Source organism: Microtus ochrogaster (assembly GCF_000317375.1).
Source record: "Microtus ochrogaster isolate Prairie Vole_2 chromosome 14 unlocalized genomic scaffold, MicOch1.0 chr14_random_1, whole genome shotgun sequence".
Classification (NCBI taxonomy): domain Eukaryota; kingdom Metazoa; phylum Chordata; class Mammalia; order Rodentia; family Cricetidae; genus Microtus; species Microtus ochrogaster.
The window spans coordinates 14,184,039-14,200,775 of record NW_004949096.1 but is presented as its reverse complement, the minus strand read 5'-3'; positions in this window follow the sequence as shown (position 1 = coordinate 14,200,775).

Below are 16,737 nucleotides of genomic sequence, written 5' to 3'. Positions count from 1 at the left end.
CTCTCTCTCTCTCTCTCTCTCTTAAATCATTATGAGATGATGTAACCCATTAGTTTCTTGGAAGTCAAAAGTAATATTATAAATGTTTTAAAACTCAAGTATACTTCTTTTCTAAAAGAAATCACATGACATCTCTTAATCTTAATTTAATCCATCTCTTTTAATCTGTGTATCACTACATGGTTGTGGCTTACTGCTTAAAGTTCTGTCAGGCTTCTGTCTCTGGGAGGGCTACATGGCTTCTCCTTGACTCTGCCTTCTTCCTCCCAGCATTCAGTTTAGTTTTCACCACTAACTCTACTTTACCCTATCAGGTAGAGCCAGTTTCTTCATTCATTAACCAATCATATTCACAGCATACAGAGGGGAATTCCACATCACCTCCCATTTTCTATATAAATAAAAAGGAAGGTTTTAACTTTAACACAGGAAAATTACATATAACAAGATAGGTATCAAGCAAGAATTATAGTCAATATTTATTTCTACTTTATTTTTATTACAACTAAGAAAAACTATATTATTACTATTTATTCTTCAACTTCATCAAAGACTACAGAAGGATATAATATTACCTAAGTAAACAAAAAGTACATTCTAAGCAACTTCCAAACTCTAGAATTGACAGAGAAATCTCACTGCCTCACCCAAAGTTCTTTTGTAACATTGGGGCACCCATCTTCAGCCTACAGGCCCATAATATGCAGCAGACTTTTTCATAAAGCAGGAAATTTAAAGATCTGTTCTGCCTTGTAATGGCAAAATTCATCAGGTGCTTTCTTCTGTGTCCTGCAGAATGCCTGACAGACTGTTTCCTATGGCAGGAACCCCAAAGGATCATCTCACCTATTGGCAAGTTCAGCAATCATTTTTCTGTGGGTCCTGGATGGTCAGTTCATACAGCATAACATCAAGTAGTCCAGGCAAGAGCAGTTTTTTGCCCAAATGGTTAGGAAACTCCATGATGAATCTTTTCAATCCCCATTTTCCTCTTGAAGTAAGTGGTGCTGCCAAGAGCAGATGTGTCTCATTGTCATGAAAAGTCCTAAGTTCTTAAAACATTTTAAATGCCATATTTTATAGTCTTTGAAAGATATAAAGAATGCTTATCCATCTGAAATACATCTCTGTACATCTAGAAAATCTAACTAACATGACTGCAAGCTTGACTACTATAGATGATTATCTATTAAGCTGTATTTCTTAATTATACATTACATTTTTAAAATGACCTACACAAACACAATACCTTAATCAAGAGCAGAAATATGACAAAATTGAACTATTTGTATAAATAGACCAAGATCCATACCAATACAAATCTCTATAGCATGTCCCATTTTAAATGTAAAAAAACATTTAAAAACAATATTTGGGAATATAGGAGTAATTCTCTCCAAACTGCTTTCTGCTGTTTTTTGGGTGAAGGATTTTTTAAGGATGTTTATTGAGAAGTTTAGAGCGGTCTTGGTCCATCAAACCACATGAGTCTGGAAGAAATCCATAGGTTCTCATTTTCTCTGGAAACAAAAGAAGAACCTCTTTTCCAAAGAAATATATTCTTAGACTCAAATTTTGACATCAAAAAAAAACCTTTAAAACATATATGTTGGTTTAGCTTAGCTCATACAATGAAATGTCTCTCTGTACTTATCTCTTTCACAATCAACAAATTCAAAGAAAGCTCACTAAGATACATAATACAGACTCTCTGTTTATATTTGATCTTTATGTGGCTTATTTTTTTTACTCCTATTAATCTATGACTTTTTGTACTCCTTCTCTTTAAACACTTTATCTTTTTATAAAAAATAACATTTACTTCTTTTTGTAACTGTCTGTATTCTTTTTCTTCTCTCTCCCAAGCCTACAAACATTTATCCAATATTGTGACCCATTTAAAGGTCTTTTCCATCTGAATTTGTCTTTATTATGAATCTGTTATTGCGTTCTGACTAGGACTGCTTCTTATAATGATAAGTGCTTCTTAAAAAATTAAGCAGCAGCCTGGAGCAAATACAGTCCTGCTTCCTTGTTCTGCCCAGTCCAACGTAGTGGAAGTCTATTCACTGCCTGAGACTGCAGGGTCGGAGCCACCGTCCTCACCACCTCAACTCTGGTAATCAGTTGGCCCATGCTGCCATCAAGTAACTTGCAGCATGCTAAGTATGCTATCCACAAACCCCATTTAAATGCTCAGCCTCCTGAAAGAGCCAGAGCTCATGCTGGCAGCCTGGTCCGGAAAGTTGCCATTTTGAAACTTTTTTTTTTTTTCTACAACCTACTGCCAGCAAGCATAGCCCATCTGAAAAAAAAAATTGTGGCTAAACTTTGTTCTTTAGTGTCTAGAATTCTAGAATTCCTTTCCAAGCCTTCTCAGGTTTTATGTGGATTTACGTAGCACATGTTCCAGTGCCAATTTGTTTTAAGAAGGCTGCTTGTTAGTCCTGGCCTCCCATAACAGAAATAACCACAAAAAAACTGTATTAATTAAATCACTGTGTGGCCCATTAGCTCTAGCTTCTTATTGGATAATTCTTACATCTTAATTGAACTTGTTTGTAACACAGTTTAGATGGGCTAAATATTATCTACTTGATCAGTTTATTGAAAAACAAGAGTTGTCTGAATCGAGATGAAAACCTTTTTAATTTCTGCTCATAAATTATTTGATTTTATATAATATATAATGAAATTCACACATATTTAGTCATATTTCTGTCCAATTATATACTGACTCTTTGTAAACTTTAATAATCCCTTTTACCTTAAAATATATTTTGTTTGGTTTTATAACTGTATGAATTTGATCTTTATTAAAATCATACATATATATTATTTAATAATATGAATAGATAAATTACAGGAGCGTCTGTAAAAGGTTATGGATTTTTCAAAGAAACAACAGTGAAGGTGTCCATCAAAGCTAAGCATCACCTGAACATTTAGCATATGTATAGTATACATTCTTTGTCTTGAGTTGGTCAAATTAAGATATTGATCAATGGTAAATTATTGGCGTATTCTATCAATAATAGTTCTGGAAAGAGCATGGAAGATTTATTGATTTCTCTTTTTTCTCTCTTACTTTATATCAAATTGTCACCTTTCCAATTGTTCTAACATTAACATTATGAATATATGCTACTATTGTAATAGATCATGGAATTAGGAAGGCATTAATATAACCCTATTTCTTTTTTGACTTATCTAAGTGAATGAAAAAATAGGATATGAATATACTTAAAGCACAGTTGGCACTACTAACACAATGTGAGTAGTAGCTGTTATGAGAAATAGAATATCTTTCAGTGAAATACTGAAGTAGGCTACATATGAGAAGAACCTTAAGTTGTCCAGAGAACATGTCCCATAAACCTTTAATAGTTTTGTTTTCCAGGTGAAAAATTCCATTATTGAATATGTTGTTTATATATTTTTATTTACAAGTGTATATTGGAAAAAGAAGAGCAAAAATGATTGAAAGTTGTGGTGGGTAGACTGAAAACAATGTCCTAGGCAGAGGGCAAATGACAGACACAGGGCTGACCCATTTTCATTCTCTAGAACCATATTTTAACCTTTATGTTTTTAAATATTTATTTGACAAATTTTTACTTTAAATATATTTTTATGTATTTAAAATGAATTTCTTTTAAACAACAAAAAGGAGATTTATTTTTTTCTTCACTATGATACTTTTATATGTGTCATGGCATCAATATATATTTCTCCATTTTTAGGAAGTTTGGATTTATATGTACTATGAAACTTTCTATTTCCTGCATGCAAAGAGATTTTTTCCTCTTTTCTGTTGTTTCTTTTATCTGTTTATTTTGAGTTCACTCGCAATAATTGTTCCAGACTCTGTACTTTTATTGATTGCATGTACCATTCTAAAAGTGATTATCACAGCATTTATTCATTATATATAGATCAAGTGTGAAGAAAATCAATATTTATATTATATAATATATCTAAATATGAAGGCTTACAATATACTTGTTCTACCCACTTTAACCCTAACATGTGTCATCATGGCCAAATATTTTCAGCTCTATTATTTTGAGTACACACCACCAGTATTTCAGTATTATGTAGTCACAGATTTGTTGGTTTACATATACATATATACATATAGATATCTCTTGAATATTTAAATCAGAGGCTCAGATTAAGTAGATTGGGAAGATTTTCAGCAAATTAAATCAAACTCCAGTGTCATACTTTTTGTCTTCATTGGCTTTTCCTTATATTTATAATTTTTGTTCTCTTTTCATCATCTGCCAACTGATATTTACATTTCAAAATGTTTCTTATAGTTAACCTAGCTGATGTCAAGAAAATTCCTTTGAATTTTAAGACACCAGTTTAGGGGGCACTAAGGGATATAAATCTTCTGTGTTAATTTGTAGATTTCTTTTCCACAAATATTTTGTCTTTCTGATCTTACATAAGACTATATATATGACTTAAAAGTTTCTAACTTTATGCTGTCTTCCCTATAGGTACCAAAAAGAGTAACACATGTTATACAACAAACATCATCTTTCTTTGCATCTAATCAGTAAATATACAAAAAAAAAAAAATGCACCTCTCTCCAGTACTTGATTAGACACTCTGAAACTGTTTTCTTTCACTCTTTCACTAAGATGCAATATTTTCCTGTTGGTTACAATGCAAAATATGTCCTGTGTTGCATCAATGTTTTAGAAAGGCTAATAATTTCTTTACTCATAGGAATCTAATTTATTTCAAATATGTGTATTTTATTTTTTAATTATCTGCCTCAGATTTGTGCTTACTTAGTTTTGACCTTCTACCTGTTGCCCTTGTCATTTGGATTACTTTCTTAAATTTATCAATGTAAAAATGTTATATTTTGACCTGAGTATTATTCAGGTGTAGTGATGTGTGTGCACGCATGTTCACGCATGCACACACATGAGCATGTATGTGTGTCTAAATGATGAAGTACACGTCACTTCAGGGCTACTGGGTTTACCATGCACTTCTCTGCTGGAGGGAATGAAACCCAGCTGTTTTAGATAACAGGACTGAGGAGAGAGTGATATTTCATACTGAGAATAATTAGGACCGCACAGATATTGTTTACTTATTCCAATTCATTGTTCATACTTCTGCACAGCATCTATTTTTCCCTTTTCAATATTTTTAAAAATTACCCCTGGTAGGAACTAAAACCAGAGACACTGAAATGGGAGCTACAGTAAGAAAATCCAAAGGACAGCGATCACACATCTTATCAAGCTTAGAAATAGGCACAAATGTTGTGAATCAAGGATTTTCGAGGGTTTAAAGTTCATTTAAAAACATTCTGAACTCTTCAATAACAGGGCCATTTTATCCAAGTTTACTCTATTGTCTAGTTTTGTATCCACTCACCATCTTGGGTACTGAATTTTTTCTTAAAGAAGTGAAGATATTAAATCTAATTTAGTAATAATTTTCTGCTTATTATCAGCACTACCAAGTATTATCTTGCTGGCTTGCAAATTTATACCCATAGAATTTTTTTTCTTCCTGTCAGTCATTCTGTGACTGTACTCCCAGTAGATGTTAATAGAAGACTCTACAGGAAGGGCTGGTAACCATGGTGATAGGAGAGTGATTTCCGCAATAACTCCACTGTACAAAATAATTTATGCATAAATGTAAAATCACAGATGTTTTGAACCATATGCAAGCTATATTTAACCAGGGTACGAGTGACAAGTTACTTGGGAGTTACTAATCCAAAGGAGGTAAGCTTCAATAGAATAGTAATTCTTTCTTTTCTTCATGCCCTGCTTGAATCCTTCTAGGTACAGGGTCCTTAGTGATATAGGGAGTGGGGTGTGAATGCATATCTTTAGTGTGAGTCACTGTGTGTCAGAAACTCATGTGTGTACAAATGACATACAGAAGTAAATGTAGAGAAGTTAATATCCAGAAGAGAGAGTGAGGAAGAGGCACAAAGGCAACATAAGAAGAAACGAACAGCAACCAGGAGTCTGTCTATGTTCTTATACGATATCCACTCCTAAAAGTTTGCTTACAATGGTAAGGATTTTAAACATGCCACTAATTTTCACCTTAAAATGATAGCTCAGGTATTTATTTTAGTATTTAATCTATAAATTAAATAATATTTAAGCAATACGTTAGTGCCTTCAGCTAACAGGAATAGCTGTAGGCCAGTAATGTGCACAGTACCATGAAAGAACTTATCTTCATAGTAATCATTTGAAAGGTTAAATTGCATTTAATATAATCTGGTTACAAATGCAAGGAAATATAAAATTCATGTTTGAAATGTTTGTGTCTAAACTTTCCTTCTCTTAAACTAAAAGAATAAATCCTGAGCTTGAGCTACTCTGAGTCTTCACAATATACTGTGAACTTTTACCAGAGTTGGCCCCACAAATTGCATTTGTAGTTCTGAGACATGAATAACTTTCTAAATTCATCTTTCCACTTGCAAAAATAACTGCTGCTTTTAGAATTGGTTTTCTAAAAGAGAGGCTTGCAGAAATCACAAAATTAATGCAATACTTTGTGCAATGGGGCTATTTTTAGTGCTACTGGACTTTTGGAATTCAGAGGCAAAGGAAAGAAATGGGAAATGGAAATGAAACAATTTGCATTGCAAAACTTCTCCTTTACCATGAAGTTTTCTGTCTATGGTCCCCTTGTCTTCTTTACTCCAATGTTCGTTATCTCTCAGCAAAATGTTGCTTCTGCCTCTCTTTGATTAAAGTCTTCCTGGACCTTTACCCTGACCCTACCTCCCGCTTACTGCTTTTTTTTTATTGCTTCCTCACTCTCATTTTAATATAAATTGCCTCATTGGTAATTAAGTACATTTGTACAGATTCAAGAGAATCTCCTGGTAGGCAATTGTGTGCTCCCTCTTGATGCCCCCTTTCTGAAACACTAATGTGCAATTAAATGTTAACAAGGAGCCTCCATATTAACCCAGCTTAAATTTAGTAGGAAGGGACTAGAGCACAGTTCAAGAGGGCAACTGCCTTACCAGATTTGCTGGACTATTGGTCGTGTGCTCTCAATTTTGAAGAAACAGAGGGGTTCTATTACAATAAAGTGACTAGGTGGCTCCAGAGATAATTACCTTCAACAATAATAGGTGCTGGGTTCTCAATAAGTCACAACAGGAGGTCATATATATACAATGGGAAAAAAAGTTCAGTGATATATAGGTGGCCTTTAACTTACTATTTTCAAAAATGTGCATTTGAGCAGGATGTGGTGGTACCTGCAGCTAAAATTAGCTCTGAAGACACAGAGGTAGGTGGTCTCTGTGAGTTCAAGACCAGCCTCCTCTATATAATGATTTCCAGGGCAGTCAGGGCTAAATGGTGAAACCTAGTTTCATGCACACACACACGCACACACATCAAATAAGAACAACAAAGAAAAAAGTTTGAAAAGTGGAAAAAGAAAAAAATCCATATATTTGAAATTCTACTGTAAGTGGAAAACTTTTTGCCTAATGTCCATTATTCCTGAGATTCAGTTAAGTTTTCTTGCATGTTTCTGTGCCATGATTTAAAAAAGAAAAGTGATTGAACATATTTGGCAACAATTGTAGCTTATTTACTTATCTTCTATTTTCAACTCTGTCATAAATATGTGTGCCTGTTAATGCTGTTCTTAGTATTGATTGTAGGAGCAAGAACATGATATCTTCATTACAGTCCACTGTGCATACTACATAATCAAAATGCAGGTACACATGTGAAGCTGCCATTGGGATAGTATGGGATGATATGCTTCTTCCTTCCTCTTTTCAGTATAGTTGTGGATTTTTGCTTAGTGTCTGGGATGTGACAATTATTGGTAACTGTCTTTTTAGAGAGTGAGGGGACAAAAGAAAATGTGCTTAACAGGAAATTTAATTAGACATATACATCATCTTCTATGCATATTTTCTAAGATTGCCACCACATGTCATTTCAGTGAGCAAAGCATACCCTTGTTGCTCTGAATGGCTAAATAACCGTATGAGTTTGTCTCAGATCTATGATGTTTCAAGCAAATATACCATCAGGCGATTACTTTAGACTCAAAAAATTTAGAATGTTAGTTAAATACACTTCATTTGTTTCTAATAGTTCCTCTTCCAAAAAACTTTTCTATTGGCATGCAATTTCTTCTGTTTCCATTTATCTTCATTACCAGCAACAGGTAGTCAATCTGCCTCCCTATATGCCCATAGAGAAACATAAATCATAGATCATTGCAAAACATATTAAAATAGCATTAACAAGACCTGACTTTTATTAATGTTCTATTTATTTATTCATCTATCCATGAAACATCTTTCCATCTCTTTATCACCTCTATGTATCTCAATATGGGTATATTTGTGTTTCCATATATGCATTTATTGTGTTTACATCACATATCAATCTCTTATCTGTGTAACAGGTATATAGAAACCTATATATACACATATATTTCCTTTATATGTTAAACATTTTTAGATCAATAATAATACTTCACAAAAATCATTGAAGTGTGGGTACTATGCTTCTTTATGTGTATGGTGTGGGTATGTTTGGGTGTAAACGTGGATGTCTTACCTTTACTAATACTCATTTTAAGAATACTCAATGTTTAATCATTATCAAAATTGTGTGGGTCTACTCTTATTGGGAATAAAATAGTGACTATTTGATGCCATGTGTTTCTGATCTAATTATTCAGGTAGTATCTATCTTTAGAGTGTTGAGGTGTCTGTCATCCACTTGCCTTGGCCTCTTAACACCATCTGTAGACATTTGGGCCATCTATAAGGCTACACCTCATTTCAGACTAGCCATTGTCTTTTTCTGCCAGCAAGTCCCAATGTGTGCAGAGAAGCAAAGCTTATAAAGTGAGATAGTGACATTCTTGCTCAGTGTAGTCCCTTGTGGCCAACAAAGAGAAAGAATTGAAGAGTGCAATGGGTCTTTATATTCTGATCCCCTTGGGAAATCACTCCAGTTCTAGAGCTGAACATTTCTATTTACTTTCTCTGTACAGTAAATTCCTTCTGTGTAGAGAAAATTTTTACAAATAAAACTAATGCTGTTTTTTCTTACTACTAGCTCTCCATAGCCTCTAATATAGCCTTGAATATGATAATAAAATAAAATTCCACATTGCAGGAAAGATCTCTTGATTAAAGAGGCCACTATTGGGCTAGCAAGAAACCTCATACTAGAAAAATTCCTAGGAATCCACAATGATGACCCTGGCTAAGACCATAAACATAAGTGAAGAGGGTGCCTGAACTGGCTTTGCCCAGTAGTCATAATGATGACTATCTTAAATGTCATCATAGAACCTACATCCAGCAACTGATGGAGGCAGATGTAGAGAAACACAGTGGAGCACTGCACTGAGTTCCCAAAGTCCAGTCGAAGAGTGGGAGGACTGAGAATATGAGCAAAGAAATCAAGAACGTGTTGGGAAAACCCATTGAAGTAGTTTATGACTACCAACTCCAGCCTGATAGCAGAGGAAGTAGCATACAGCCAAACTAGGCCCTTTGCATGTTGGTGACAGTTGTGTGACTGGGGCAGACTGTGGGGCCAATGACAGTATTTATCTCTACTGTTTGTTTTGACTTTTTGGAACTCATTCTCTCTGGAGGGATACCTTGCTCAGCCTAGACATAGTGGAGAGTGTGTTGGTCCTGCCTGAAAGCAATGTGCTAGGCTTTGTTGACTCCCATAGTAATCCTTACCCTGTCTAAGGAGTGGATGGGTGGTGGAATGGCAGTGGAATGGAGGAAAAGGTGGAGGGAGTGGGAAGAGTGGAGGGAGTGGGAACTAGATTTGGCATGTAAAATGAGAAAAGATAATTTAAAAAAAATAAATTTTAAATTTTTTAAAAAAATTCCATGTTGCACTCTAGCACTTTAGATTGCCATATAAAGCATCTGTAGGCTGTTACACAGTTTTCTATCTACTAGCATCTCTTAAAAGTCTATGCAGACTCCACAGAAACACACAGCCATGTTCCCACTTTAGTTGAAAGTTTTCTTTCTTTACTTGAACATAGAACATGATTTATTAGACTTGTGAAATAAATGACGCTGCTTGTAAAGAATCAAATTGTGGTGCAATTGTATAAGCATTTACACTGTTTCTATTTGTGTATTTATATTCTTTGGAATGCCATGAAGGGAAAAGATAGTGGGGATTCACATCATTGGGTTCATGTAATACATTATCACCTTAACAAGAGGTATTTTGGTAGTGCTATGATAAAATGACGTAGAAACAACTAGGTCAAAATGCAAAGAGTGCATTAAAATAATATAATCATCCAGCAATCCTAACTTTTCCTGTTTCCTCAATCCCTATAGAAATTAGGAAGTAATGTAAAATTCTCTTTGACTCCTTAATTTTCTGCCTATCTCAGTGATATTCAATGTGCAAATATATTTTAAAAAGTTGTGTATGTATATGTAGTGTAAACAATGAATTGTGAACCTGGAAATATTCATCAGTTTTGAAGAATGCAAACTGCTCTTGTAGAAGAGCTAAGCGCAGTTCCTCACAACCACCCGTAACTCCTGAACCAAATGATCCTCTGGCCTCTAATAACACTGCACTTACATGTATAAACACACACACATAATTAAAATTGAAAATAAAATCTTAAAAAAGGAATACTTACCTTTAAAAAGTATGCTCAGAGATTTTAATATAACAACAAAGAATAATATCTGTTTCTAAAATGCTGAAAATATTGGTAAAGCATTTAATTATGAATTTATTTGCAGTCTAGATCTGAGGAAAAAGATCTTATGACAGTCTAGATAAAATTTAATCACTTTCAGTGTCTATTATTTTCTTTTTCCTAGGAAAATTATATGAGAAAAAGACATTAACAGAGTTTCAGAACTTCCCTTGAACAGAAGAACTTACAGTATAACTAATACATAAAATGAGATAGAATTATTTATAAAGACTTTTAAATAAGAATAAATAGTATTTCTGGCAACTAGCTATATTTGTTTAGTGGTTGAACTACATAATGATCATTAAGTTATAGCTAATTTTTTAGGGAGTGAAACACTTGAGTAATCCAATACATTTGATAAACTATATTATTCATAAATGTATAATCTTACAATTTTATCTTACTTGGTCTTTCTTTAAAAAAAGAAAATTTTAGACCTTCACCAGTTTGTATTCAGAATATTTATTATGCTTTTTGATCCTTAAGTGTTTGTTTTTTGAATAGTTGTTGCGGGAGGTCCTTCCTCTCCTCCAGCCAATAGCCGCTGAGAGACCACAGTTTCTGTGATAAACAGTTTCCTCTTCTTGATCTTAGATGCTTGACTCTTTCTATTTTCTGGCATGTCTGTCCTTTCTAGTTGTTGCTATTTTCATGTTTGAGTCTTTGCTGTTTAGGTCATTGACTGGATTAATGCAATGTCTATGGTTCTCTATAAAATAGAAATAAAAATAAATGAACTGTGTGTGTGTTCATATGCTGTGCTTTTGTGTGTGTGTGTGTGTGTGCCTAACTCTATTGTTTTTTACTTCTGCCCTGTTCCCAAAGCATGTAATAGTTCAAATTTATACTATCGCTGGGTGTTCCTTTACACTAAGTATCAGAGATGGAGGTAGGATCAGCAATGTGTAAGTATAGCTGTTAATCTTACACTTGAAAGTGTCACAGTACATAATTCAGGTAATTCAAAATGTCTCCTTGCCATTACCCATTACACACCAATATGTTTCTGTAGAGACTTGCTACATGAGGAAGACTGGTTCAAGATGCACAATGGATTGATATGTAGCATGGAGAATGTTATAGAATCTTGCAACTTAATTTTTTCATTTTTAAAAACAGTTGTATTAGGATTTAGTAATTGTAATTCAATAACAACATCCACCATGCATTGTGAGAACTCAATCATATTACTCTTCATTTCATTTGCTGTTATGTGCCTGCTTCTCTCTTTGTACACTTCAAGCAGAACATTTCTAACTTGCTTCAGACAAAGATGACATCCTCTTGTTAATTTCTTTCTCTATGGTTGGGAAAATTACTGGGTGGTGTCGAACTTTGTAAACATGTGTGAGAATCTCTTGGCTTGCCTGACAAGGTCTTTGAAAGGGCTTGAGCAAAGCATTGATGTGTTTTTAGTTTATTCCTCTGTAATAATGTTTCTGTTCCTAAAAGCAGCCATCAGAGTCAGAGACAGTCCCTGCTGTTCTTGTTAGAGTCCCACAAGAAGACTAAGGTACACAACTGTTGCATACATGCAGAATGCTTAGGTTAGTCCTGGGAAGACTCCTTGATGGCCAGTTCAGTCTCTGTAATCCTCTATAAACCCAGGTTAGTTGTTTCTGTGGATTTTCTTGTGTTGTCCTTGATCCCTCTGACTCCTATATCCATTCCTTTTTCTTTTCAATATGATTTTTTCAAGCTTTGCCTAATGTTTGGTTGTGGGTCTCTGCATCTGTTTCCATCAACTGTTGGATGAAGTCTCACTGATGACAGTTGGGGTAGGCACCAATCTATGACAATAGCATAATAACATTAGGAATAATTTCATTGATTGTTATTTTGTCAGTTATACTTGGTTCTATTCTATGTCTTTGGGGTCCTCTCCCTCAGGAGTGAAATCCCTCTCAGAGCGTGGGTCTCCAGCTCAGTTAATCATTAGATGGTCACTCCAACAATTTCTGTTCCATCTTGACGCAAGCACATCTTGTAGGCAGGACAAATTGTAGGTCAGGACCTATTCTTCCTACTGGTTTGCCTCATCCAGCCTTGACACATGAGGAGGAGCCGAAACTCACTGCAAATTAATATTCTTTGGCTGCTTGATATCCAAGGGCGGCCAGCCTGTATCTAAAGAGAAACAGGAGGAAGAGCGAATAGAGGAGTAAGAGGGAAGGTGAGGGGGTGAGGAATTGGAATGCGGAGAGGGGAAACTTTAGTTGGGATGTAAAAACAACAACAAAAAAACAGGAAAGCAATATTTATGTTCATTTATATCCAGTTAACTCAGAAAACTCCGTAAAGAGGAGTCATGTCCAGTAACCCAGCAACCATTCTGAGATAATACTACCTTCTGGCTCCAGTCTCTTCTCAAGCATGTTATGTGTTCTCTTTATTTGTGTTTCTCTTTGTTCCAGTTTATTAAAAAAAAAATGCCCTGCAACTGAGACAGAGGCTGTCTATCCACATTTTAAACAAAAACAACCCAAGCCATGTACTGAACTTAGGCTCTACAGCTTTGCCTTTCCCACATCCTGTTTTCAAGAAATATAAAACCAGAATTTTCCTGTGTTTAAACATTAAAATCTGGCTTCCTAATAGAAATGATAAAAGAATGACAAAAGTTGCGGTATTTTGTAAAGTTTTATTTTGTTCCTTAATCCATCTTTCTATGAGTCTAAAAGGGAGTTTCCAAAATAGCACAGCTCCTGAATCAGATGTAAGAAATTGCTTTGGACATTTTCTCAGCACTATCTCCCAGGAGTAACTGGGAGTGTGACTCGTGCTCTGCCCAGATGTCAGGCCTCCAGACAAGGCAGCACTGACAGGTAAGGCACATTTAATCTAGCGATGTGGTGGAGAACCTTTTGAGAAATAATAGACCCTTCCATGCAATGAAGTTTTATTTTCATCTTTAATTTCATTTACGTTTTAGTCAGCAAGGAAGAAAATTATCTTTCAAGAAGGGAAGTTGCAAGAGGACAAGGAAACACAAATATTCTAGTAGATCAGTAAAAGTTGCATTCTTTTTTTCTAGCTAATGGAAGCTACAGAAATAAAAGAACATCATGCACATTGTTCAAATAAAATTTACTCTTATTCATTACATTTAAAAGATGTGGAGTTACTCAGGCAGTCTTACTTAAAAATAACACTGGATGAGGTTTGGAAAGGAGTTTAAAGAAGTGTGCTGTGTATGTTCTATCTGTCTTAAAGCATTCAATATAACTATGAAAATGATTTTTCTATTTAGTGTCTGTATTCAGAAATAACTGTCCATGGCAACAGAAACCAAACTGATTGTTGAATAATATAAAATATGATTTCTGTATATTTCCATCTCTGTTGAGAGTTGAAGTCCTCACTAGCACTGGTTTTTAAGAACTGTCTAATTGGTCTCTTTCCATCTACTGCTTCTTGTGTTACAAATCTACATTGCATATTATTTGCCAAATGGACAATCCAAAGAACATTTGGAATTATACCAGTTTTCTACTTTGAGCTCTTCACTAAGCTTTCTTTACCTCCATGCCACTGTGCTGGGACTCATGCCATACTTTCCTTCCAACCTGCCGTTCTCAGCAGCAGAAGAAGGCTTAGCCCTTTGTGCCTATGTAATCAGTGTGGATTCTTTACCAGCCATCTTAGCTCCTGATCACACTCCCTTCTACGTCTCCTCCCCTTTCTACACCTCCTAAATGAACTCTGACCTTTCCAACACTCTCCCTCTGTGTACTTGTTTCTTTACAACTTGTTCTTTTATGTATTTGCTCTTCCTGGCGGGAGACCCTAAACTCTCTGTCCTTGGGGTTTATATTAAATTTACACTAAAATTAACATTTGTGTTTAAGAATTATTCTTTTAAAATAATGTAAATCTGTAGGGGGAAGAGAGTGTTATTCATTATTTTTCAGTTTCGAAATTTTCACCTAGTGTATGATGAATGTTCAACTTAAATTTCTGTAATCAAAATGACATAAGATACTTTAAGAGTGATGTTTTGTTTGTTTGGTTTTGAAGCATGGTCTCACTATGAAGCTCTGATTGTCCTAGAGCTCACTATGTAGACTAGGCTGGCCAGGAACTCACAAAGACCAATATCTCTGCCTCCAGAGTGTAGGAATAAAGATGTTCATAACCATGCCTGGCTTGCTCTCAGGTTTTAAGTGATGAATTTTGAGCAATATTGTTTGAGGATAAAGAATGTTAGAAAATATGGAACAAAATTGCATGGTTAAAAATAGCTGATATTGTCTGCTGTTTCTTCTTGAAGGCTCAAAGTTTGCAAGCTTGCCTATGTATGGTTTCTTCCATATCTGGAATGAAGAAAAATGTTTATAAAACTAGAAATGGCAACAAAAGGCTTACCAAGGCTAAAACTACTAAGGTCTTAGGGCTAAAGAACAGTAAGAGCTCTCATCTCTAAGAGTACCTTCCTTTCCTTTCTCCTTTTGTGACCCACATAGCAATTTTAGATTGATCATTGCTGTCCTACCACAGAAAGGTTTTTTTCTCAAATGTTTTGTGAGTGGAGGCATGAGTGATGATTAGTAGACCAAACAGGAACAAAATTCATCTCAATATAAAGCAATTAACATTCTTCTCTAGATATTGTTTTCAGCATATTCTTTGGAATCTTTGGCTCTTTGGATTAGAAAGAAAGGCATCACTTAAACTCAGTTTGCTGGATAAAAAATCAGCTACTCTGCACCTGTACTTTCTGTCCCATGTTGAAGATTTGGTGGGAGACTATGCTATATCTGAGCTAATGGGATTTTTCTCCATACAGGTTTTCTATTTTGCTTTCATGGTATTGAGTAAAATGGCATATAGGACAGCCAAGGGGTACGGTATTTTAGAAAATACTAAAAGGCAAACAGATTGTACTGCTTGTTCAGAAGAATGACAGTAAGACTAATGGGTGAATCTCATTCTGTTTGGTTGGCAATTTGTAGAAGTGTAAGATTGTCAAGCTGATTCTAACTTTCAACTGTCTAAAACAAAGAAGAAGAATTTTGCTATGATTAGTGCTTAGATATGTGGTATGATTTAAGGTCTAGAATTTAAGTACCTTGAAAAATTTCTGCCTGAAATAGATGAAACACTAACTCAATATGAGATTTTGGCTTATCACATTGAAAGTAATTTCCCAAACACTTTGTAAAATGACTTGGTATATTTTGGCTGCACATTAAGACAAAAGAATTGCTTTGGAACAGAAATGTGGTTTGGGTAAGAATCAGAATATCCTACTGAGATTTCAATAGATAATTTTCTTCCTGGGCTGATAACCTTTCGAAAGAGGGATCATGAATCATTAAGGCAAATGTGATTCCGATAGTCTGGGTAATGGGGAATCCATATGGCTGGGAGGCCTTTGGATGCTCTTTGTAGCTATGTTTGCCAAGAAGCAGAAGCCAGCTATGAGCCAGGTACTGAGAATGGATCCTGTGATCAGATTTCCAGAGAGCCAGTGCCCAGTATCCCATCTCTCTCTCTCTCTCTCTCTCTCTCTCTCTCTCTCTCTCTCTCTCTCGTCAAACCAAACAAGAAAGGAAGCAGCAAAATAAATAGTTCTAAAACAACTGTATAAATGGAAGTTCTATGCATATAATGTTACATACAAATGTATACATGTCTGTGTTCACAATAGCGTTTCTTTTTATTGAACATCGAACAAATCCAAAACACTCGTTTAAGATTCGAAGAAAGAAGTGGAATAAATTTGTATTGATGCTTGGGTGCTTCAAATTTATTATCTGCTCACTCTGTACAGCTGTCATTTTCAGATTCCACATGACTTTCAGTGAGAGTCAAAAAATTTAAAAGAAACAAACAAACAAAAAAAAATCCCATACAACTTCTTCAGTACAATTATGTGCCTTGTCTAAGGATCTGATTTAAAGATTCTTAAACGAAAGCTCTCTGATCATTACTTTAAAACATACATTAGAAATTACTAGCCAGGCAGTGGTGGCGCA